This window comes from Euprymna scolopes, chromosome 24, assembly GCF_053919585.1.
Source record: "Euprymna scolopes isolate OS-2025 chromosome 24, ASM5391958v1, whole genome shotgun sequence".
Lineage (NCBI taxonomy): Eukaryota > Metazoa > Mollusca > Cephalopoda > Sepiida > Sepiolidae > Euprymna > Euprymna scolopes.
The window spans coordinates 491,060-515,094 of record NC_136505.1 but is presented as its reverse complement, the minus strand read 5'-3'; the positions used below and the strand labels follow the sequence as shown (position 1 = coordinate 515,094).

General features: G+C 35.2%; 1 long non-coding RNA gene across 2 annotated transcripts; it reads right to left on the bottom strand.

Annotated features, from left to right (window-relative positions):
- Positions 1-2,339: 2,339 nt before the first annotated feature.
- LOC145246555 (uncharacterized) lies at positions 2,340-22,776 on the bottom strand. 2 transcript variants are annotated; one of them, XR_013863131.1, is made up of 3 exons: positions 21,571-22,030; positions 11,886-12,117; positions 2,340-5,411 (listed from the first exon to the last, which is right to left on the bottom strand). It is a non-coding gene; the product is annotated as an uncharacterized LOC145246555 (long non-coding RNA). The 2 variants fall into 2 exon arrangements; XR_013863130.1 differs by lacking the exon at positions 11,886-12,117 and having other exon boundaries at positions 21,571-22,776.
- Between the last annotated feature and the right edge of the window lie 1,259 nt (positions 22,777-24,035).

Genomic DNA, 24,035 nt, shown 5'->3' with positions numbered 1-24,035 from the left:
AGCAGGGAACAAAGCATCTCTAATCGTAATTTTGTTGTTATAGGTTATACAACGTAACATGAAGTCCATATGCAACGTCTTTCTCTTAGTGATCGTCAGGGTTCATTAATCTCCACCTTTCTGGTTTATCCAATCGAAAAATCAGCAATGTGATGAGAAAACGATACGAAAGACTGTGCAAAAGCACCAAAACACCGGCAGTGTTCGTTATGCCCCTAAATCTAGTCGTACTAGAGTTATTTCTAACAGGTAAGACAATGCTATCAAGATTTGCAGCCTAAGAAACGGCTCCCCAAATCCAACAACGGTGCAATCTTTTTTAAAAGTGCCCTCTTTCTACTGTCAAGTTCAGATTAAAGGACTTTAATTTGCGAGGATATGTTGCAAGACGCAAGCCAGTGATTTCTGTAAAGAACAGAAAACACCGTATGGACTTCGTCAGATGCAATGAAGATCATGACTCTTCATATTGGTCAAAAGTGCTTTTTAGCGATGAAAGCAAGTTCAATAGGCTAGGCAGAGATGGTAGGCAGTACGTCCGTCAGAGGAAAGACGAAGAATAAAATCCTAGGTGTTCAGTTTCACCGCTGCAAGGTGGTGGAAGTTCAGCTTTGGTGTGGTGCATTATTAGTACCAATAGTCCAGGGCCTATAGTTCGCTTGCAAGGTCGAATTAATTCGACCAAGTACATTAATATGTTGACTCAGGATTTTCTACCTTACCTTGGTCAGAATTTGGATGATAATCCCATCTTCATGAGAATAATGCTCCCATTCACACAGCTGACAATGTCAAGAGGTTCCTAGAAGAGCATGATATTCCGTGTTTGGATTGGCCTGCACAATCTCCAGACCTCAATCCTATCGAAAACGTATGACATTACATCAAGCAACAACTACGCAATGATAAAATTTCAAATTTGGAAAAACTTTGGACAAATATTAAAGAAAAGTGGGATGCCCTTTCCCCGGAGTATTGCTGCAGACTAATTCAAGGAATCCCCAAAAGATTGCAGGCTGTCAAATTGCAGTAGGGCTATGTCACTAAATATTAACTAGTTCATTGTGTTCCTGTTGTATTTGTGTTGCATTAATGTCCTAAATTTACATTTAAATAACAACTTTCCATTGTGCAGACTTTTTTGCTTTCTCAATTTGAAGTTATTTTTTTAAATTGACGTGAACACCAGAATATTACAAATAAAAGTCAAATATGAACAGGTAAAATGATAGAAGAATAAAAGGCCAATCAATGAGGTATAGCTTGTTTAAACAGTTACATTAAATTTAGCTTAAATTTGCAGCCTTTGAAAAAATTACAAGTGCAGATTTTCTTTTTACCGCCTGTGTATATTAAAATGTGGGCCCGTAAAACTTATAATTCTATTTTAAATAAAAATGATAAATATATTTTATGGAAATGTAGGTATAAAGTGTTCACTAATGGGCTGGAAGATTTAATTAAGACCCTTGCTCGAGTTGCACATAAGACAAAAACTGGTACTTGATGCCCACTTATAAGAGGAGAATCTGGAGTTAAAAAAATTCTTTACTCCTGATCTGAGATGGAACACGTACATGAGATCCATTGCCAAGGCTACTGGAAAAATGGTGGGATCGTTCTACCACTCCAGTAGATATCTCATTGCTGATGCATTTCTCCATCTGTATAAGAGCCAAGTACGTCAAAGGATGGAGTACTGTTGCCACATCTGGGAAAGAGCTGCTAGAAACAGCTTATCCTGCTTTGGCAGAGTTCAACAGACTTTGTAGCCTGGTGGGGAATGCTCTTTTCTCTTCCCTGCAACCTCTTTTCCACAGAAGAGATGTTGCGAGCCTGTCTCTGCTTTATCGTTATTATCATGGCAAGTGGTCGCCTGAGCTACAATTTATGGCTCCCCTTGCCTAACTTTCACAAAACACTTGTCTATCTGAAACCCTATCAATAATTTCCTCCATTCTTTATCTGTGCCTTAATCTAAACGTAGATTCCATGATCAAAGCTTCTTTCTTAGAACTGCATGCCTGTGTAACTCTGTTCCATTTACCTTCTTTCCAACTGACTACAATATGGTTATCTTCAAGTCCAACATGAACAAGTTGTTGATGAGCCATCCCCTTAAGTAATCCAATTTACCCAATTCCCACTACTAACGATTACTACAACATTTTCTCGTTGACTACTGGACACTCATTAACCCTTATCCACGAATGGCCTCTGGGCCTTGATAAGTGGTGACTCTTTTGTAAAAAAAAATTCTCTAATCACTGAAAGATCACAAACCAAGAAATCCGTTGAAATTATGATTATATTAGTATTTACATGAATGTGGAAAAACATTTCCTGATATTCGATCATATTGATCATATGAACGGTTTTATTTAGATTATTAAGCACCGGTTCCCATGTTCAATTCATATTTTTCTAGTTATACAGTATACATAAATAAAAGATTTTTGAATAAAAAAAATGTTAATTTGGTTGTCATATTACACGATATATGTTAAATGAACAAAATATCTGTATCTATATAAGATAGTTAGATATGTTCGTTTGTCAATATCATAAAAACACCAAAAGATGATAATATAACTGTGATATATACCCTTCTATGTTAGCAACTTTTGTGGTACAGTAGTAAGGGCCACTGTGGTCCCAGTTTCATATCCTGCTAGAATCAGAAAAATGATGAGCTATAAAATGGCAAGACAAAGTCCGTGGTTATGTTATAAATCTAGACGCTCCTCACATGAGGGGATCACAATGATGAGATAGAACAACGTTTCTCCTTAGGCAATGCCTATCTGTAAAATCACATTGGAAATGTCCACTTTTCAAAATTGCATAAAACACCAAAACGATAAAACAATAACTGATAACATGTATGTTCAATATACCATCTTCCACTTGAGAGTTTCCATGGCGCAATGGTAAGGGTAGAGATTTTAGCCACTCGCTAGAAACAGCCACGGTAATGAACCATAAAGTGGTAAAACATGTGTCAATAGATAATTATGTATATATATATATATATATATATATATATATATATATATATTAGGTTGTTGCAAGTTCCCGACGTTTTTTTATAAGAAAACCAAAGAATTTTAACTGCAAAAGTAAGGACGCAAATTCCAAGTTTTTGCGTAAATCCCATCGACTGAAAGTGGCGTAAAATTGTCGCAAAATCACACTTCATCTTTTAAACCAGTTCTTTACATGTCTAATGGCCATCTACCTTCAAAACAACCCTGAGTTAGTCTTCGTCTATCTTGACTGGTCTTCTGGAACGAGGGACATCATTAAGGTAAACATTACCATGTTTGAATCTGGTAAACCAATCTTGAACAGTTCTCTCAACTATAGCGTTTTCTCCATATACGGCACAAATATCCTTGGTCACTTCACTCACTTTTTGGCCTCGATTAAAGGCGAAAAAAAAGGAGGTGTCGAAAATGTGATTTTATCTACTTGATAATCATTTTGACTATTCTAAAAACAAGAAAAAATTCTATGAGCACAAAACGATGACCATTATTTTGTATACCAGAATACGTGCTTTCTAATGATATATAACACTTTGCCAAATATCAAAACATGTTTTAAAGCAAAATGTTTTATGAAGCAGCAACAGCCTGATATATATATATAATTATGTACATGCGTCATGTGAATACCGTGATTGGGCAATTGTCTTTGCCTTTATATTGAAGGCGAAATATGTTGGAAAATTCTCATATTAAAGTGCTGGATGGTGCACCACATACAGTAAATATTGCACTGATCATTAAAGCGGTTAACGACAGTATTATATTGAGTTGAGGTACACCATCCTTCTGAAAGGAGGGGAAGTGCTTTTACCCCTAAAAACTTTTTGAACATAAGTTGCATAGAAACAATGCAAAGGGTTTCAGGAATTTTATGTGAATATTTTTAACATCAATTCATGAGAGCTTTACATGAACAGAACATTTTGAGGGCCTAAAAATGTCAAATCTTGACAAGCAACGATTTTATCCTTCGTACATTTTTAATGGTGTTTAAAAGATAACCATTGGCGGAAAGAATTTCAGTTATACATTGAAGTTCAGCATTTAGTTTAGTAGTAGAGCAAATAAACAAAATCTGATATACTATTGTTATAATCAAATTCATTTTTCTAGTTTTGAAGAAAAACGAATCCCAGCTAACACATTGACCTGTAAAAGTAGGTTTTTTGTATACGCTAGTAACAAACTCATATCTGATCTTTCGATGAGAAAATGTAAGGACGGTAATGACCCACTAGTCGGTCATTGATGAACATTAATTGCAGTGCCTATTCTGCCCAGGAAGGTACAAGGATTAATCTTGTATTATGTTATGATATGTGCCGAATTATTAAACAGCTTCTGGGTTCTTTGAGAATGCAAACCCGCACACTTCACAATGAAGAAGCTTCTCTTCTGTCAATATTCTGGCATGTATTTGCAAGACAGAACTGTTTGAGTCATCAGAACCACACCTGTCACACGAGAATGACTTTTTCGCCACGATGTGTTAGCATATGCTGATTCAAAAGAGAAGAATCGGTAAATTTAGAGGCGCAAACTTTGCAGGAGATTCCATTTTTATGAGTCCGTTTCATGTGGCGTTTTAATGTTGAACTCACTGAAAATGCTGATCCACAAATCTTGCAAGAATATGGTTTCTCTCCAGTGTGTTTTCGCATATGTTCTTTTAGATTTGAACTGCTATAGAATGCCCGATCGCAGACTTCACACCTGTAAGGTTTCTCACCAGTGTGGATGCGTGTGTGTAGCTTCAAATGGTAGCGTCGTGCAAAAGATGATTTGCAAATCTCACAAGTAAATCGTTTCTCTCCTGTGTGTGTAAGCATATGTTGTTTGAGCAGTGCATTTTGACAGAACGACAGTTTACAGAGTTCACAAGAAAATGGTCGGTATCCGGTGTGTCTTTGTTTGTGAAGTTTTAAATTCGAAATCCTAGAGAACACATATCCACAGAGGTCACAGGCATAGGGTTTCTCTCCTGTATGTTTGCGAACGTGATCTTTCAGAGCTGAACTACTAGTAAATGCGGACGTGCACACTTCACAAGAATATGGTTTTTCTCCTGTGTGTGTTAGTAGATGCTTTTTTAACGTAAAACTCACTGCAAAGGCACAACCGCACACTTCACAGCAATAAGGTTTTTCACCAGTGTGTTTCCTTGAGTGTATTTTTAGTTTAGATTTTATTGTAAATGAAAGTCCACAAGTTTCGCAATGATGGGGTTTTGCCTTTACTGGTTTGTTTACATCTTTTTTAGTTCTGTCGGGTTTAATCTTAGTAGCCATGTTATTCTTTAAAATGATATTTCTCCACACCTTATGGCTGTATTTATATGCTTGTATCCTCATCAATTAATCCCTGAGAACAAAGATAAAAAGGAATAATAAACATAATGGTCAAGTAATATGAATTAAAGATTAACCAAAAACATCAGAAAACAATGTATGCTTCCCCAGTTTTAGAACTAATATTCATATTATTTGAACTACTATTCTCATCTTGAGTGTAATTTTTAAAAAAAATTTACGATGATGTGGCAAAAATTATGGTTTAGAGTAACATAAATCAAAAATTAATCCATAAACAGTGCAAAAAAATTATGCTTTGTTCATTTTAGCACTATTATTTGCATTGTGTTGATTCTTTGGACTACTGTTCTCATTTTGAATATAATTTTCACAACGTTGCAGTCGATGTAACCTCCTACCTTTCAGGTGTATCTTGTTGAACTCATGAATCTTTTGTTGAACTCAGGAATCTGCACAGAATTACGAATAGAACCTTTTATTTAATCCATAGGATGTTTTTGTTCTATGCTGATTCCCAAGTTCAACAGAAATATTACCGAGTTTGACAAAATAGACCTGAAGAAAGTCGGAAGTTACATCGACTGAAACATGAAAATAATACTAAAGATAGGTAGTCTGAATAATCCAAATAATACGAATTATCAATCCTTATCCACAAAACTTCAAAAACATATTAATATTCATATTCATATAAAATAACGTCTCAATCGAAGAAAAAGCATCTAAAATATAAAGTTTAAAAATGTAAAAGAAAGAAAAACAATTTTCTATATAGAAAAAGAAAGCGTCTAATTATGGAAGTAGAATAATTTCTTTCTGAATTCATTTCATGTCAGACTTACTATTTGCTTTCTCTCTTTACTCTGAACTCTTGAAATGGTTTCGCCAGTGTTTTACCAGCTAATATTTGTGTGACAGAACGGATATTTATTTATATAGAAATGAATATACATCGTTTTCATTAGAGAGGAAGGGATATTTTTAAATAATATTATCATAATGAAGATTTTTTGTTTATCTGTATCTAAAATTGCATAACATTTCTCTTTGGTATTTGCTTTTGATCGTTTTTATCTGATAATATTTGAATCAAGTGTAGATTCAGCACCTAAATTATGCAAGCCACTGAAACTTACGAGTTTAACATGACAATATATTTCATGTGACTCAAACCTCGTGCCTTTGTAAACATAGATGAACCATTAAACAATTAATGATAGACGTTACTATTGGTGATATAAATTATTTTAAAGGAAATATAGTTAAGAAATTAGAAACAATTTATTTTGGTTTATCTGCTCATTTTTTTACCGTAAATATGGGTTCTAAGCAAAGTTGCCATCTTGTATAGTAACTTGTTATGAAAAATAACTTACTCTCTGCTAATAAACAATATAGCTACGTTGCTAATAATCGATATTTATGGCTACAAATAGTTTCAGACTAATTTCCGAATTATATTTCCTTTAAAAAACACCTAGATCAGATATAATTTTAAAGACGTGCTTTTGTATTTTTTTAATTATCATTAAAAAAACAGTTTGCTAAATATTGTGCGAACGTAAATACTGGCGATAATAACTGTTTCAAAAGAAAACACGGAAATTTAATGAAAAATAACGTATTTCGGATTAAAGTTTGTCAAAAACAATTTATTACTCGTTTATGAACCTATTTTCATTTAAAAGAAGTTATAAGCAATTTAATTCATTATAATTCATAATTGTGAGTAAAATAATCCGGTTATGTACTTATTTTCTGTGAATAGTCAAGGTAGCTGACCATTGATTTGCCCCCCCCCTTTGTTTAGAAGATAAATATAAACACAACGTAAGAAAGTGAATTAAAGTCTATTTTGTTTTCTTTGCACGTTTTTCTTTTTCGGGTACAAAAATTGAAAAGAAAAAAAAAACAAGAGGAAAAAACATTCGCTTCATTAAGCTCAGAACTAATCTTAAATCCATGTTAGTACACTAGTAGTCTGAACTTTACTTCCTTTCTAAAACAAGAAGATGTGACACAAGGTTGGAATGTTGAGAGGAGTCAAGCTTGCACTCTTAAATGGGGGAGGGTACTCTAACCTATTGAAAATTACTTAGGCAGCCCTGTCGACCTTCCCTGGTAGAGGTGCTTCAGGCAGTAAATAATACACTTGCTCATCCTGAAAGACGGAAACCAAAAGCCTGGGAGGGTGGCCCGCCGAGAACTTCACAGGACATCAGTTATTCCTCAGTCAACAGGGGAAACGCTATTTCAATAGTAGTCAAGACTATTAGCTTTTGTGCCAAGGGAAAACCCCTGACTCTTATTAGTTGAAATAATGAGTAACACCAATTGTACTGATTCCACATCAGGTTTTGTGGTGACAATGTAGATTAAACATTCCACTAAAAATTGAATAAATCAGTTAAAACACTGTACTATAACTCCCCATACACACAAAAATAATATGAAAAAAATAGATTAATTCTGACCAAGGTTGTTTTTCTTTCTCTATATATCTATAAAAGTGAAAAGGTGTGTGCATGCGAGGATAACTCTTAACCTATATACTCAACAAATTTTGGATCTACAGACTTGAAATTTGGTATATAAAATATTCAGTCACATGGAAAACAGTTTCTTTCCCTATTTTTTCATTTTTTAAGAAATTTCTCGCTATTTTTCATACCGGCCAACGCCAGGTACATCTGCTAGTATTAAATAAACTTATTTCATTTTGATTTCCGCTTCCTGTTTAGAAGTCTTGCCAGTAACTACATGGGAGCAGTCCTTTCTGACTAATACTTATATAATTCCAATTTAATTTTAAACTTTTACCTAATTTTTTAAATAAAATATGTGACATCAAGAAATATTTTTTTAATTAAAAATATAAAACACATTTAAAGTAAAGACTATTTTTATTGTAAACTTTTAACATATATTTTTGTATAAAACCATACTGAAATATATATATATATACATAAAAGTAAAGATAAAAAAATATAGTTTGATTTTAATATATTCTATTAAAAACAAAACCATTCAGAAAAAGAATCATTTCAAAGTAAATACTAGTTTTTTTTAGTTAGTTTAAAGACGATTTCCAAGCTTATTTCTAAAAAGATTCATGATGGTAAGGACAGTCGTGCTAAAGAAATATCTAAATCTTCTTCATGTGTAGCTTATAGTATGATTACAAACGTGAATTCTTTAAGATACAGCCATAAAAAAGGGAGCGTTAAAGGTTTTAAATCTATTTGAAATCGTTAGGATTTACAGCAACATTTATTCCATTTGTTGAAAAAATAGAATAACATGATCTTTCATTTGGCCTATATATGTTTTGTTAATATAAAAAGACTTTTAGATATTGTAAAATGTTTAGTCAGGACTAGTAATAAATTGGCCAAACAATAAGAAATTGCCTTTGGAAGTGACATAGGTATAATGGAATTACAATTACTTACTATTATCGATAAGCTGCTTTCCGAACCGTGGATGTCCACGATTTACATCTCACTGAAACAGCAGCAGAGTATCAGAAATTGGATTGATATAGTTAGCGATGTAGTAAATAGGATAGCAGAACTAAAGAAGAATCCTGTAGAAGTGTTAAATTGCACTTCTGATTTCTTTGGGGGATCTTATATAAGATCAAAAAATTGAGGTGATGAGATTTCCCTTAAATTGTGAGGTATTTGTATCAATAATGGAGGCGTGCTTGGAAACTATCATCGAAGTTCTCCAAAGGCAGTATTTAAAACAATTTACTTGAATACTATGATAATTTAAGAGAGACAGCTCTGAATTCTGCTAGGCAGCAAACTATAGGGTCAAAAAGTGTTTGGTGAGTTTTCAGCAAGAAAAAAATCCTCTGCAAATATTCATGTCTTAACTATTAGTAATATAATCAAAGTTTAAAGAAATAGGATGCTAGAATTTATTTATACATGCCGCGACAGTGTATTAAGCAAATCACTTAGTATAATTATTCCACACAGTAGGCCAAAGCTAAATAAAAATATAAAGCATAAGACAAAAACATAGCAAAACAAGATGAGCGATTATTTCTGAAAACAGATAATTATTAGTAAATGAATTAAAAATATTAAACGAAGATATCCAAGCCGTCCTTCTAAAGTAATCACCAGTACTCAGAAGATTCGTCTACCAAAAAGTTTCCATGGAACATTCGTCAGTTTTTGTTAATTAGGAAAATTAGCCATTATTGAATAAATATCGATTAAAAATATATTTTATGACCGTTCTTGAAGGAGATATCATTTTTAAGAGACTACACACTCCATAAAAAATATATTTGACTTATATACTGTTGCTTCAAAAAGGATAAAATCGATTTTTTAAGTATTCGTTTTCCACCTAGCTGGATAAGTTTTAGTGTTTGAACTTATTTTAAAGCATTTATTCGATTCAAAAAGGCTACTCCCCTATAATATATTTTTAACATATTTTTACTTATTTACTGTTGTTTTAAAAAAGGTAAATTGATTTTTCCAAGCATTTTTTAATAGTTCAAAAAATATAGTTATAAATTAGAAAATGTAATGCCTAAACACAAAAAAATAGAAGTAATTAACTATAAATAAAAAGCTAAAAAAATTTTGGGATATGTGTTGAAAATCTCTCGTTTATTTTTTTAAATATTTTTACTTCAAAATTGTTTAATCATTAAGAAAAAGTAATCAATAAAGAAATGTATTCCTCAATTTTATTGAAAACTCTATTCCCGTTATTCAAGAGTCTTTTTACTTTCATTTTTTTGTTGTTTGCTTTGTTCTTGTGGGAGATATAGTTTTTTTTTACCTTTTTTTTATCTTTCTAAATTATATTTTTAAAATATTAAAATTTATTTTGTGGAGATGAGGTCTCTTTTTAAAACCATAACTCCCTCAGTATTTTCTCCAATTTTCTATTTTTTAGCGATTATCGAGACCTCTAAGATGTGATTCTCTCATGTCGAACATTTTTCTTGTTCTCACGTAACACTCGACGAAACGAAGATGTTCTATTAAAGCATCATGTAAATTAATCAAGTACTTTTTCATTTTACTAAGAAATTCACATTTTATGACTAATCGAGTTTTACTCGGCTAAAATGTATAAATAAGGGGGAGACAACAATTCGAACGATGAAGACCAAAATAAACTTTACCCTGGATACAATTTTCTATTAAAACATTTTAAAATCGTTTTAAAAACGTGTAAAACTAAATATATTCATCGATACTTCCAAGATGTGATCCTCTCACGTCGGATATTTTTCTTGTTCTCACTTAACACTCGACACTACTTGTTTTTTGAACTGAGTAAACGTTTTAAAATAAGTTAAAACACTAAAAACTTACCCAGCTAGATAGAAAAATCAATTTATTCTTTTTAAAACAATAGTAAATAAGAAAATATTGTTTTTAATATTAGGGGTGCTGTAGTCTCTTTTAAAAACATTATATCCTTCCAGAACGGTAATGAAATATATTTTCATTCGATATTTGTTCAATAATGGCTCAATGTTTCTACCTAGAAAAAAATGGACGAATCTTCCCAAATTCGTAATCACCACTACATTTCCTAATGCCTCTATAAAAATGGGTGATATATTAAGCGGTAAAATTGTACGTAGGAATATTACTCATTTATGGAATATAGATGGTCAAAACAAAATTTTAATGGTGGAGTAAGTAGTTATGAAAATATTTTTATAATATATTTTTATAATATAGTTTATTATTATACTCATACTGATGAGGAAGAAGAAGAGTGTACATTAAGTATGATATAGGTGCAAACATCTTTAAATAAAGACTTCTTTTAATGAGCAATAAAGACTTATAGGATATTAATAAAGTTTCCGATAAAGTTAATTGGCGCTTCTATACTACCAGAACGAAATTCCGAAAATTTAGTCAAAAAATCCTTTGTCTTGGTGGCAAATTATTTTCTTTAACATGTTATGAAAAATTCAAATTTTATTTTTCCATTTTCACTGTTTCTTGGAATACATAATTCTTAAGTAAAGTTAGAATTTATTAATTATATAATTTGTAAATTTATTAATGAACCATCTTCAGTTATAACAAATATATAATTTCTAAACGAAGTAACTGAAACAATTGAGTTCAGAGTTAATTAAATTTGTTTCTGCACAGCTGGTTGTAAAATCTGTTACTATTAAGAAAGAGTTACTTTTAGTTTATAATTCCATACAAAAATTTTGAATTGAAAATAGGTTTCCCATAAAGATTTAGCAGTTATGTTTTTAATGTTTGATTTGGCTTTTTTTCTTGTATCTATGAAAAATTTGCGGCCATTGTTTTTGTTTTTTTGTCATTTCTTAAGGTTTTGCTATTTTGTGATGTTCAGCTTAAATTACACCGGTTCTATAGACTGTAAAATATATAATGTTTTTATATGATTTAAACCCTGATCCTTTTTCTTTAATATTGTAAGAAATTTCTTCCCTACACACCCAATTTCCTCCCTGCAGATAGCAAATGAAACTTCACAAACAAAGCCATACCTTTAGCTCAAATTTTATTCAAGATGTATCAAAAATGAAAGTTCTTTGGTCACGGTAAGTCCTTGCAAAAACAGTGGCTGAATTTGCTATCCATTGCAATGGAGCCGTTAACTAAGATTCCTCTGTTGGAATGTTAGTTCAGGTTTCCTTTTAGAAGGATCCATATTGTACATGGTTGAACACAGCGGGAATGTTGTCGTCCGATATGGCATATTTCAAGACCTCGTGGTCTCTGGAAGAAATAGGAATAATTTCCCATAATCAAATATATCAAGCCAAACACTGTAGAATATCCTCTTTTGGTAAAATAAGTTCAGCAATTATGTTGTTTCTATATTTAGAGAAATGTCCCTCGTCCACCCACTGCATGATGTCCAATGAAGGTAAAATCCTGGCACTCTATAACAGAGCACCGCTGTGTGAGTCTTTACCGTTCTGTGTTCATTTGTCAGACTGAAAAATAACGCACATGTAACACAAATCGGCACCAAACTGGCCCATTCAAATTGAACCAATCAAAGACCGTCTAGCAAATCATGTTAGATGGGCAGACAAAATGGCATTGGTTATGGAATTTCTCACAATATAGAGCAAAATTACGATGAATTAATTTCATTTTACTAATGTTTAGTTGTATTTTTTATTAGTGTCGAAAATTAGCGTCATACCTAAAACCGTGCTCGGTAAAAATGGCACCGGAAAATAGCACGGTAAAAATGATACCAGCAAAAATGGCACCAGTAAAAATGGCAAAGTGAATAACTAGGTAAAAAAGGCAATTTGACAATAAAAAAAATTCGTTCGAGAAATGCTAGCTAAGTCCCTGTTTCACTAGTTTAAAATAGGAGTAAGCCCTTAGCTTGAGTTCGGAAAAAATCAGTTTGGTTAGGTTCAAATAGTGTAGAGCACACAAAAGAAAAATTATGTTTTATTTAAGAATTATTTTATAATAGATATTTATATACAATAATCTGAAAGAAATTCTAAATAAAAGCACAGAAAAGAAAACTTATAATGTTTTATTTAGTAATTATTTTATAATAAATATTTATATATAATAATCTGAAAGGAAGCCTAAATAAAATTTTACCGCTGTCATATTTACCTTAATTCAATTTGTTAAGTCTTGAAAATGGAAACGTAATTCAATGATTTAATTGCTGGTGGCCACTGCTTTTAATTTTCTTGCACCAAAAAGATTTTTACTTAAAAAAATGTTATACTGCTGAAATATAGAAAAATTGGTTTACAAACTGAGTGTCGAGCGTTATGTGAGAACAAGAAAAATATGGTTATATCTTTGGAGTCTTGATAATGACTTAAAAAAATAAATAAAATAAGTTACCCAAGTAGAAATTCACTCAATAAATGTTATGATGTTTATTGGGTAGGTATCTTCCAGTATTTTGTTTTATTGTTAAGCTATAATTGAGCCTCTAAGTTAAGGGTGGCTTTCTAAATAATCTGCAGAACCTGAAGAGAGGGAAGGTTTTAGCTATTCTGTACTTCCACCTAACAATTCAATAAATAAATAAAATTGGAGTGGGAAATTGATACACTCGCCGGAAATTATATTACTGAAAAAGTTTAATATCAGGGGCTGAATCTGATCAAACACCGTTTGTTGCTAACTTTGAATCAGGTACTCTTCTGTTTTGTCAATATTTATGAAATTACCGATTCTTTTGTTTTTGTTTGTTTATGTTTTTCCCCAATTTGCAATTATAACATTTTTTGTTGAGAAAGAAAATTAGTTATTATTAAAGCTCTGAGTATTACACAGAATAGCACGAAACATATTTAAATAATGAGGTTATTATTTAAAAAATCATTCTCTATTGAGAAAATCCTCCACCCCAGCTGAACTAGTAGTTTTGGGTTTAATATTAATGAGGGGTCTTTTAGCAGCTAGTAAAAGTTACAAGTTTTCTGAGCATAAACAAAAACATAAAAAGAAAACAAGCATAATAAATATCAGTTCTGCTGCGGCGGTTACTCCTGACTTGGCTAGGGTTATAAATTATGATGAAAGAAAGAGAGTGCATATACAATCAGTTAAGTGTTATATTCCTTATCTTTACCTCCACTAATACTTTTCACACTGGTTCGTTAAAAGGATTACTCAAACGAGCAGAAAGCATTATTGACCTTGATTATTAGCTCTTATCTTAAAAAAGAAAGCCTAGCTCCCCGCCTACCCAAATGCTGATAAAAAATATTCACTTAATTTCTTCTTCACGCTACGCTATAAGAAGAATAATAACCTCATTATTTAAATATGTTTCGTGCTATTCTGTGTAATACCCAGAGCTTTAATAGTAACTAATTTTTCCCAGAAGAATAGGAGCTTAACCTGTACTTCTCCAACGGTTCAAATTTCGGAACGATCCTAATTTTTTTATTGTCAAAGTGCCATTTTAACCTAGTTATTCACTTTTGTCATTTTTACCGTGCCATTTTGTCAGGTGCCATTTTTGCCTAAATTCACCTAAAATAATCGGATAAGAGCATATTTCAGTAGAAATTAAAAAAAAATAGTCAACCTGCTTAAAAAGACGAAATTTGCTTAAAAACGTCGACTGATTCTAAAATGGGTGATCGATTCAATTTACTAGAATTTTGGCATTAGAAACTGAGCATCTCTCACAAATATTTAAAAATTGACTTTATTTATTTATTTTTTGATAATCTGTTAAATTAGTGTCCATTCGATAATATCCGTTGAAAAAATTGAAATAAATAAATAAATACATAAAAAATTAAAAAAAAATAGGGGGGGGGAGAACACGTGAACCAAAAGGGGTTCCTTGACAGTAATACACAAGTGTCAAAAATTGGTTAACTGACCTAAAACACAAGAATAAACCGGAAATCGGGATCATTTTACAATAATATATATATATGTAAAATGATCCCGATTTCCGGTTTAAACACATAAACGATAAAAACTAAACAGTAAATTTTCTATGGCATCATAGCATAATGGTTAGGGCGCTGGACTGAAATACATAAGGTCCGGGGTTCGAATCCTAACAACAGTCAAGCTATGCTGAAGAAAGGTAGGACTCCTAAACACGCACGTCCATAGATGACTGTTTTGAAAAAGAATAATAAATAAATAAATAAAAAATACGTCCAAATAAAAAATGTGCGACTTTCTAAGAAAAACACCGGATATCCGAGGCTGAGACGTTAACCTTAATATCGTTTAAAAAAATCAACAACAAAACTCCATATATAGTGAAGACGACACAGAAGTTAAAATATAATAGCGGCTTTATTGAGTGGCCATATTACTCCTTCTTTTTTAGGAGGGTTCTATAGAAAGGGGAGAGGACAAGTGAGGGCAGTGGTGGGGGTTTAGCTATACACAACATCTCCCCCTCCCCGCCAGGGAGGGTGTTTGTTCATTGTTTTCTTCTAAAGGGGAAGGGGTAGGGATATGGTTTTGAACGGCAACATGGGGGAGGGTGAACTGTTCATTTGTTGTAGTGTGCAGGTTTTCGAATAATGCGTCCTGAGCGCATGGTCAGCTGTTGGCTGTCATTCCTTTCACAAATGCTTTCTTCAGTTCATTTTCCTGTGTAATCTTTTCTTTTTGTAATATGGGATTGTCAGGCTGTATTTGGGACTGAGGATGATCATCAGTTGTGTGTTTTGCTTGATGGTATCCTGGGAAGATATGTTTTGACTCAGGCATTTTGCGCAGGAATCACCTGTTTCGGTGGTATTGTTGTCCGTCTCTTGCTTCCACTTCATAGCATCTACTCGTCATTCGTTTTCAGACCGTTGCTTCCCTCCACTCTCTTGTGTAAGGAACATTATCATTGGACTCTAACATTAAATCCCTTGTTGAGGCTTTTTAGCTCTTTTCCCATCTGATTCTGCCTAATCCTCCTCTCCTGTTTCCTCCATGTTTCATCAGTTGAATGTGGGTAACGGGGCTTGAGATTTATTTGACAGCTGGTGCCATTGATCTTGTCCTTCTACCAAAGAGTCTTTGTGCTGGGCTGGTGCTTAGTCTTTCAGCTGATGCGTTGTGTAGGTTCAACAGTCCCAGGAATGGATCTTCTTCTGACGCTTTGCATTTCCGGAAGAGGCGTTTGGTGATTTTTACTGCTGCTTCAGCATCACCATTTGCTTGGCTGTTGCCTGGCGATATTGTCTCATGTATGAATAGCCATTTCCTTTCAAATTTTCTGAATGTATAAGACGAAAATTGAGGACCATTGTCAAATGTCAGTACCTATGGAATTCTATGGCGTGTGAAATGCGCTTTCATGCATTCAATCATGGCTTCTGGTGTGGGCGTATCCAGTTTGTCAATTTCAAAGAAATTGCTGTCTGTCTAATGTGATTACATAGTTGTTTCCTCCCCATGATAGGAGGTCTGCTGCTACTTGTTGCCAAGGTCTTTCTGGCACTGGTGCTATGATCTGTGCTTCTGTAGCAGTATCAGAATTTTTGTAGGAATTTTTGACACCCCTAACACGAAACTGCGAATACAATATAAAAATCTCGTAATTTCTCTGTTAAAAGTGGGTTATTTATTTTCTTTATGGATTATACTTCCAAAATAAACTATTACAGTTGTTTTAAAAGTAATAGAAATATTTTTTTTTTAAAACAGTAATTAATTTTCCGAACTCAATATTTTTCAATTTTTAAACTTTAAAAATCTATCAAAATTTTTCTATTGATTCTATTTTTACGATATTTTCAGGGTCAATGTGAAATTTTATGTTCTTTCCAATAAACCGAATATAATATTTTAGACAAACGTTTTTTTTTTAATTCACGCCCCCCCAAGTGTCACCCATTTTGAAATGTCTATTAAAAAGTAAATAATTAATTTATGTCGCACAAATTGAAGAGAAAGGGTCAATAAATAATATATTCAAATTTAAAACAAAAAAAAGTCGCTTTTTTAGAAATTTACCTGTAAAGTCCGAAGTTTAAAACCTTACTTTATAAGAACACATTGTTTTTTTTTTGTCTTTTTTTTGTCTTTTTTTTTTTTAATGAAACCTTGGTCCTTGCTCCTTTAATTGAAAAAATAATTAGGGCTTGAATTACATTTTTCGAGGAATTATAAGCTTGAAAAGACAGGGGGTCGAATAATTCACGCCTCTCATTTTGAAATGTCTATTAAAAAGTAAATAATTAATTATGTCGGGGAGTTTTATATATCACAAATTGAAGAGAAAAGGTCAATAAATAATATATTCAAATTTAAAACAAAAAAAAATCGCTTTTTTAGAAATTTACCTGTAAAGTCCGAAGTTTAAAACCTTTTTTTAAAAAAAAAACACATTGTTTTTTTTTTGTTTGTTTTTTTAAATAAAACCTTGGTCCTTGCTCCTTTAATTGAAAAAAAAATTAGGGCTTGAATTACATTTTTCGAGGAGTTATAAGCTTGGAAAGATGGGGTGGAATTATTCACTATTTTCACGAAATTTCTGACACTGCTAGTGCTTCTGCTGGCTGGCGGTCTGCATAGGTTGCACAGGTTGCACAGGTTCCACAGGCTTCGATGGATTGTCTAAACTCTTTAGACATTCCTGGCCAAAATATGAGGTTTCTCGCTCTTCGTAGACATGTATTTATGCCGAGGTGGCCGGCATGTGCTTTTTGTTTCATCTCACTCTGCATAGCATGTGGTATAATTATTCTCTGTCCCCGCAGTATTAGCCCATCTTGTACCGTGAGTTCATCTCTGTAATCAAAGAACAGTTTGATAGAGTTGGGTAAGCTTTCCTTAATATGCGGCTACCCGTTAATGATTACTTCTGCCAGTGCTCTCATGTTGGAGTCCTCAACTGTCTTTTGGCGAATCTCTGCGAGCCTGTGGTCTTGTATCGGCTGCATTGTCAGATTATTCACTGACATTATTTCTTCCAAATCTGGCTTGCCTGTTGGAGCTCGTGACAGCATATCTGCTAATGGGATATCTTTCCCTGGCTTATATCATAGTGTGTAGTTGTATTGCTGGGCCCGTAGCAGGAAGTTCTGTAGTTGTTTGGTGCCTTTGATAAGGGCTTTTTGCTGATTGAGACGAGCGGCTTGTGGTCAGTCAAAACTATTACTTCTCTTCCATGTGTATAATGGTAAAATTTCTTTAGGCTGTATACAACTACCAGCATCTCCTTCTCAATTTGTGCATATCTTTGTTCGGCATCTGATAGGGATCTACTTACAAATACAATTGGTTTGTCAACCTGTATTAGCGCTGCTCCTAACACGTACTCACATGTATCATTCTCAAGAATCAGCTCCTTGTGGGGGTCGTAGTATGGAAGGACGGGTGAGTTCACGATTGCTCCTTTGATAGTGTCGAAAGCTGTTTGTTGGGAATCTGACCATGACCATGGGACATCTTTTTAGTGAGGTTCTGGAGGATTTTTGTTACTGTTGCAAGATTTAGAATAAATTTCCCTATGGAGTTCACCATACCTAGGAATCTGCGGAGAGTCTCAATGTTTCCTGGTGCTGGCATGTCAGTGATAACCCTTATTTTTTCTGGGTCGACTCCAATGCCGTCTTCAGTGATGCAATGCCCCATGAAAGTGATCGCGTCTAGTCCAGTCTCCAGTTTTTCTGGATTGAGTTTAACTCCTATTGTTTGGCATTTCTGAAGTAGTTTGTTGAGCTGTCTGTCATGTTCTTCTTGGTCTTTCCCATAGATTACCAAGTAATCTACAATGATAACAACTCCAGGCATTTTTGGAATTGTTCATTCAGCTTTCTTTGGAATATCTCTGCTGAGGAGTTCAGGCCAAATGGTAACCGGCGCCAACAATATCGGCCAAAGCATGTCTGAAAGCTAGTCAAGTCACTGGATGCATCATCGAGCTCAACGTGCCAATATCCTGATAAGAGGTCCACTTTTGTAAATACTTTTGCATCTCTCATGTTATGAAGGACGTCCTTAAGGATTGGTATGGTGTAGTGCTCTCGCATGAGTGCTTTGTTGAGCTCATGAGGATCCAAGCATATTCTCATTGTCCCGTTTTTTTTCTTGTTATGATACGTAGGTTAACCCACGAAGTGGGTTTACCTACTGGTCTGATCACTCCTAATGTGGTTAGTCGACTTAACTCCTTCTTCAGTTCAGAGCGTATAGCTATAGGTACTCTCCGATTGGGCATTATAGTTAGTATTGCGTCTAGCTTGAGCTGGAGAGTGGCAACACCCGGCAGCTTGCCCAGTTGATCATCGAACACTTCCTTGTAGCTTTCCTCTATATTGACTGCTGCGATACGATGGAAGTTCTTCTGCTTTATCTCCACCAGGCCCATTTGTACGCTTGCCCGCAGGCCAAGCAGTGGCTGGCAATCATCTCCATCCCTAAACACTACAAATTCCACTGAGTAGGCTTGCTGCATTTTGGGGTTTCTTATCTTTCTTCGGCATACAACAAGTGGCTTCATCAAAGACCCATTCTACATTGATAAAACCCCTTTGCATGGTTGCATCCTCTTTGCACTCCTTTCAGGAAGTGTATTAATGGATGCCCCTGTGTCAATCTGGAAAACAACTTCTTTTTTGTTCGGAAGCATAACGCACTTGGCTTCTTTTGCCTGTTTTGTTTTTTGGGGTTTTATCGCATTCACCCAGTGGGTGTATTCTTCATCCTCCTCTGTTAAGAGAAGTTGGTGTACTTGTGGTGGGGGTGCAATACGTTTCTTGCTTTCATACATTCGTGTGCTCTGTCTCTGTTTTCGTGTCATTCTGTCTTTGTTGGGACACTTGGATTCGAAATGTCCCTTCTCATGCATGGCACAATTTGCCATGGGCTGGGCATCTGTTGCACTTTGGCACGTGTGCGTACCCGCAGAATAGACATTCTCTTTTGGAGACGGGTTCTTTCATTTGACTGGTTTCACATACTCTCATCACCTGGGCTGTATCCAGTCCCATTCCTTGACTGTGGGTTGAAGCCATTTCAGCCGCTCTGCATATGTCAACACTCTTCTGTAGGGTAAGGTGCTGTATCTTCAGTAGCTCCTGTTTGGTTAATAGGTCACGGACACCTTCTACAATCTGGTCCCACAGAAGTGAGTCACTGCACCAGGTACAAAAATTACTTGTCTTTGACAGTATTTTTAAATCATTGTAGAACTTGTCGAAAGCCTCTCCCTCACCCTGTTTCCTCTGACGGAACGCAAATCTCTCATAGGTTTTGTTGAGAATTCCGATGGAATACTCCTCCAGTGCTTGTAGTATGTCATCTATGATGCACTCCATCTCCAGGGTGTCAAACTGCATGCCCTGGTATATTTTCATGGCGTCATCGCCCAAGCAGTTCTCCAGAAGGGCAACCTGAATTTCTCGTGGATTATGGTCTAGACCAGTCAATAACGAGTAGTTGGACCATTGTTTATAAAATATTTTCCAGGAGTCTGCCTTATTCCCACTAAATATGAGTCGTTCTGGTGGCCTTATGTGTAAGCCGGACATATCGTTAGTCAATGAAACAGTATTAGTTGCAGCAGTCATATTCTCTTCGGCGGACATCGCCGTGAGGCGGAAGTGTGTTGTTTTGAAAGTTAATCAATGCAATGAGGCAGAAAAAAAAAGTTTTGGCAAGAATCACTTGTGACAGCAACTCGATATCAATAATAACAACAGACTACAGAGATTAGCAGAGACCACGAGGCGAGGGGAAGCCATTAATTGGAGCGACCAACCACTAAAAAGAAAACATACCAGAAGTTAAAACTAAAAGTAATACTGCTTACACGTTCTTTGATGATTTGTCGTTCTCCTAGGATGTTATTAATTCCATAAACACTGCTGCCACCATGTTACGTTCATGGGTTAGTATTAGAGTGAAGACGACACATAAGTGAAAATATAATAGCAGCTTTATTGAGCGGCCATGTTACAAGACATAGTCCTCCTCCATTTATAGGAGTGTTCTATAGAAAGGGGAGAGGGCAAGTGAGGGCAGTGGTGGGGGTTTAGCTATACGCAACACACACACACACGCATATATATATATATATGTATATATATATATATATATATATATATATATATATATATATATATATATATACGAAACTAATCTCATAACTTAAATTCTATAATGATCGATTTTTGTAATATTTTTTTTTCTTTTCGTTAAGTGTGTTTACACGTAATCGCGTAATAAAGTAGAATCTATTCTGGGGTGGGGCGGTGTCATTTAATCGAGGTGTTCGTCTATATTAATAACAAACGTTTTTCAAACGAATAAATTAAATACAAATAAATTTGGATACTTATGCAGAATATGGATTGTGCTGAAATAATAACGTTATTATTTATTTAGAAATCTATTAATATGAGGGCGTTTTATTTTAACTATTTTGTATTTTCATCTAATAATTTAGCAAACACAAGATATCGTAAAAAACTTAAATACTATTTAAAAATAACAACGTCTGCTGTGGTGCACCGGAATTTGCAACTCGATTCCAGATAAATTAGATATGAAAAAATATTGAATAGTTTTTATTTTATTATTATTTGTGCTTCGATGAAGCACAAATAATAATAAAATGCTTCGATGAAGCACAAATAATAATAAAATAAAAACTGCTTCATAGAGTTTGAGTTTAGTTTAAAACAAAAAAAAAATTTTTTTAAATTAAAATAACAAAAGCAAGACAACAACAAAACCAACCAAAATGCTACTAACCTTTTTATCTGATCTTTATCTGCTTTCTTAAAATGGGGAAATACGTAATATTAAAAGTATTAAGATTTTAACGTCTAAAAGACCACCATTAATTGTTTTGTTTCGCAACTATGAATCTCAATTACTTGATTTAAACTGACCGGTGTAAGGCGAAGATACGTTCCTTACTCTATCGACTTCTACCTACAGATATCTCGAATTCACTCTCTCGCTTAGCTGAAATGTGAACATGTTTGGGATCAATATCTGTGTCTTTCACAACCCACTTTATTTTTATTTTTTCTATTAAAAAACATTCAATGACATCACTTTCTACTTTTATTTTGATTACGCTGTTTCTTATTTTGGAAGGACGATCGGCTTTCACTTACACTCCCATTTAGGCTTCTTTAGTTCTCTCTCACTGTAAGAACTTAGATACCAGGTCGGAAGGTGGGATTGAGAAGTCAGCGCCGCTGAGAAAGAGCACTCTGACTGAAACAAAAATGTAGTAGGCAAAAAAAAAAAAAAAAAAAAAATGTTCTGTCACCAACAGTACAACTTCAAAATAGTCAATATCGCCCACCTCCAGAAGAGAGGGAATTCCTGTCCGTGATGACCGTGGTAAAAGAAGACACACTCCAATCGCCAGAAACACCCACACACACAATGTGCAGGACACTGCCGACTCGTCTCTAGCCTCCTGCTTTTATAGTGGCCGGGAATTATCCATTTGCATAATCACATGAGAAAGAAACGTGATTTTCCGAGAGTTGCATGGGGTAAATGCTAATAAAAACCCCTGGACGCCATCTTGGAATTCTCTTCCCCCCCCCCAACCGGTGACACAACAGACGTACCCGAGGTAAGCTCTTTTTCCCCTCATTTTAGTTATTGCTACTTCTGCTACACTCCCCCCTGATCTCATGATCACAAACGGGGCAGGGGGGCAGTCGTCTTTGTCTGGTACTTCTCTGAAGAACCGGAGGCAGCACTTCCTCCCTGCCATCCTCCTCATCGCCATTATTGCCACCAGTCTGCTCCATAGGCGGTGTTTCACAATCAGGGCAGGGGGGCAGTATTCGTCTCTGTCGGGTACTCCTTCGTAGAGGCAAGACGGGTGGTCCTTCCTCCGCTTCTTCAGTATGTACATTATATGGCTCAAAATCCTCTCCGTCGTCCTGCATCATACTCTCTGTCTTTTCAGAAGACATCATACTGTCTGAGTCTCCCTCTTCCTCCGATGTAACAACATAATGGCGAGGGTGTAAATCCTTCACGTGACGAGGCACACCGTCCACCAAAATCGACTGAGGGCTGGTCACCTTGGTCACCTCACCCTTGCCGAACCTCGTGGTACATCGATTTTGCGGTCTTTTGACCCATACGCGATCTCCAACCTGGTAAAAGCTGTTCTTGGGATCTGCGGACGCAGTTGCGAGATTGGTCTCCTTTACTCGAACTTCGTATTGATAAATCCTGTTGGCAGGCGCAATGGAGGGAGATGTGTCGTCTCTTGGTGTGATGTTATACCAGTAGACAGCCTCCTGTATGGGACAACACATTCTAGCCGCTATTCGTTTCACTGTACGGTGACATCGCTCCGCTATGTCATTCCCAGCTGGAGCGTATGCACAACGGAATCGCAAGTGAACTCCCCATTTACGTGCAAATTCTTGGAACATATTGCTGCAGAAAGCTGTGTCATTGTCTTAAAGGAGTTCATGCGGCGCGCCACGCTCGAGGAACACTGCCTCCAACTGATGAATCACGCTTGCCGAGTCCTGCCTTGCCAATTTCCTCCAAATGGAGAAACGCGATGGACCATAGTCTATTAGAGTTAAAAAATGGAAGGTGCCATAATGCATGATATCCATTCCAATTCTCTGCCAATTCTCGTTAACTTCAAGCTTTCCCTTTTCCCACCTGACTGGCGCTGGGTCAATGGACTGACATTCCTCGCATTTTTGTATGACCGTTCTGACAGTTGCTTTTGTCGTGGTTGGACATCTTCTCCTGACAAAGTAGGTAGTGCGTCGCACCCCCGGATGTCCACTATCTTTGTGAATAGCCATGATTTGACTCTCATCCCGCTCGTCTGTGTGGACCGCGCCTATCACTGGGTCAAGACCGTTTTTCTTTTTCATTGCCTCAACCCACCGCTGTGGCACTCGTGTCAGTCGGTCAGCAATGTTTCATGCTGATGGAACCAGCGTCACATCCACTGTCAGCCCATACTCTTTCACGAGCTCCTTAAGAGTGCTTAATCGCCTCCTAATAAGCATCTCGCTTGCTGCTTTGGTGCGTACTCGTGCCTTTCCAGTTAGCGTGTCCGAGACCCAATGGTATATGCAAACAGAATCTGTCTTTATGTGTAGCACCTTGCTCTGCCACTGGAGAGCCAAATTGATGCCTTTCAATATGGCATCCAGTTCAGCCAAGTTGATATGTTGAGAGTCATCTTCAGGTCGCAGCCAACATGCATC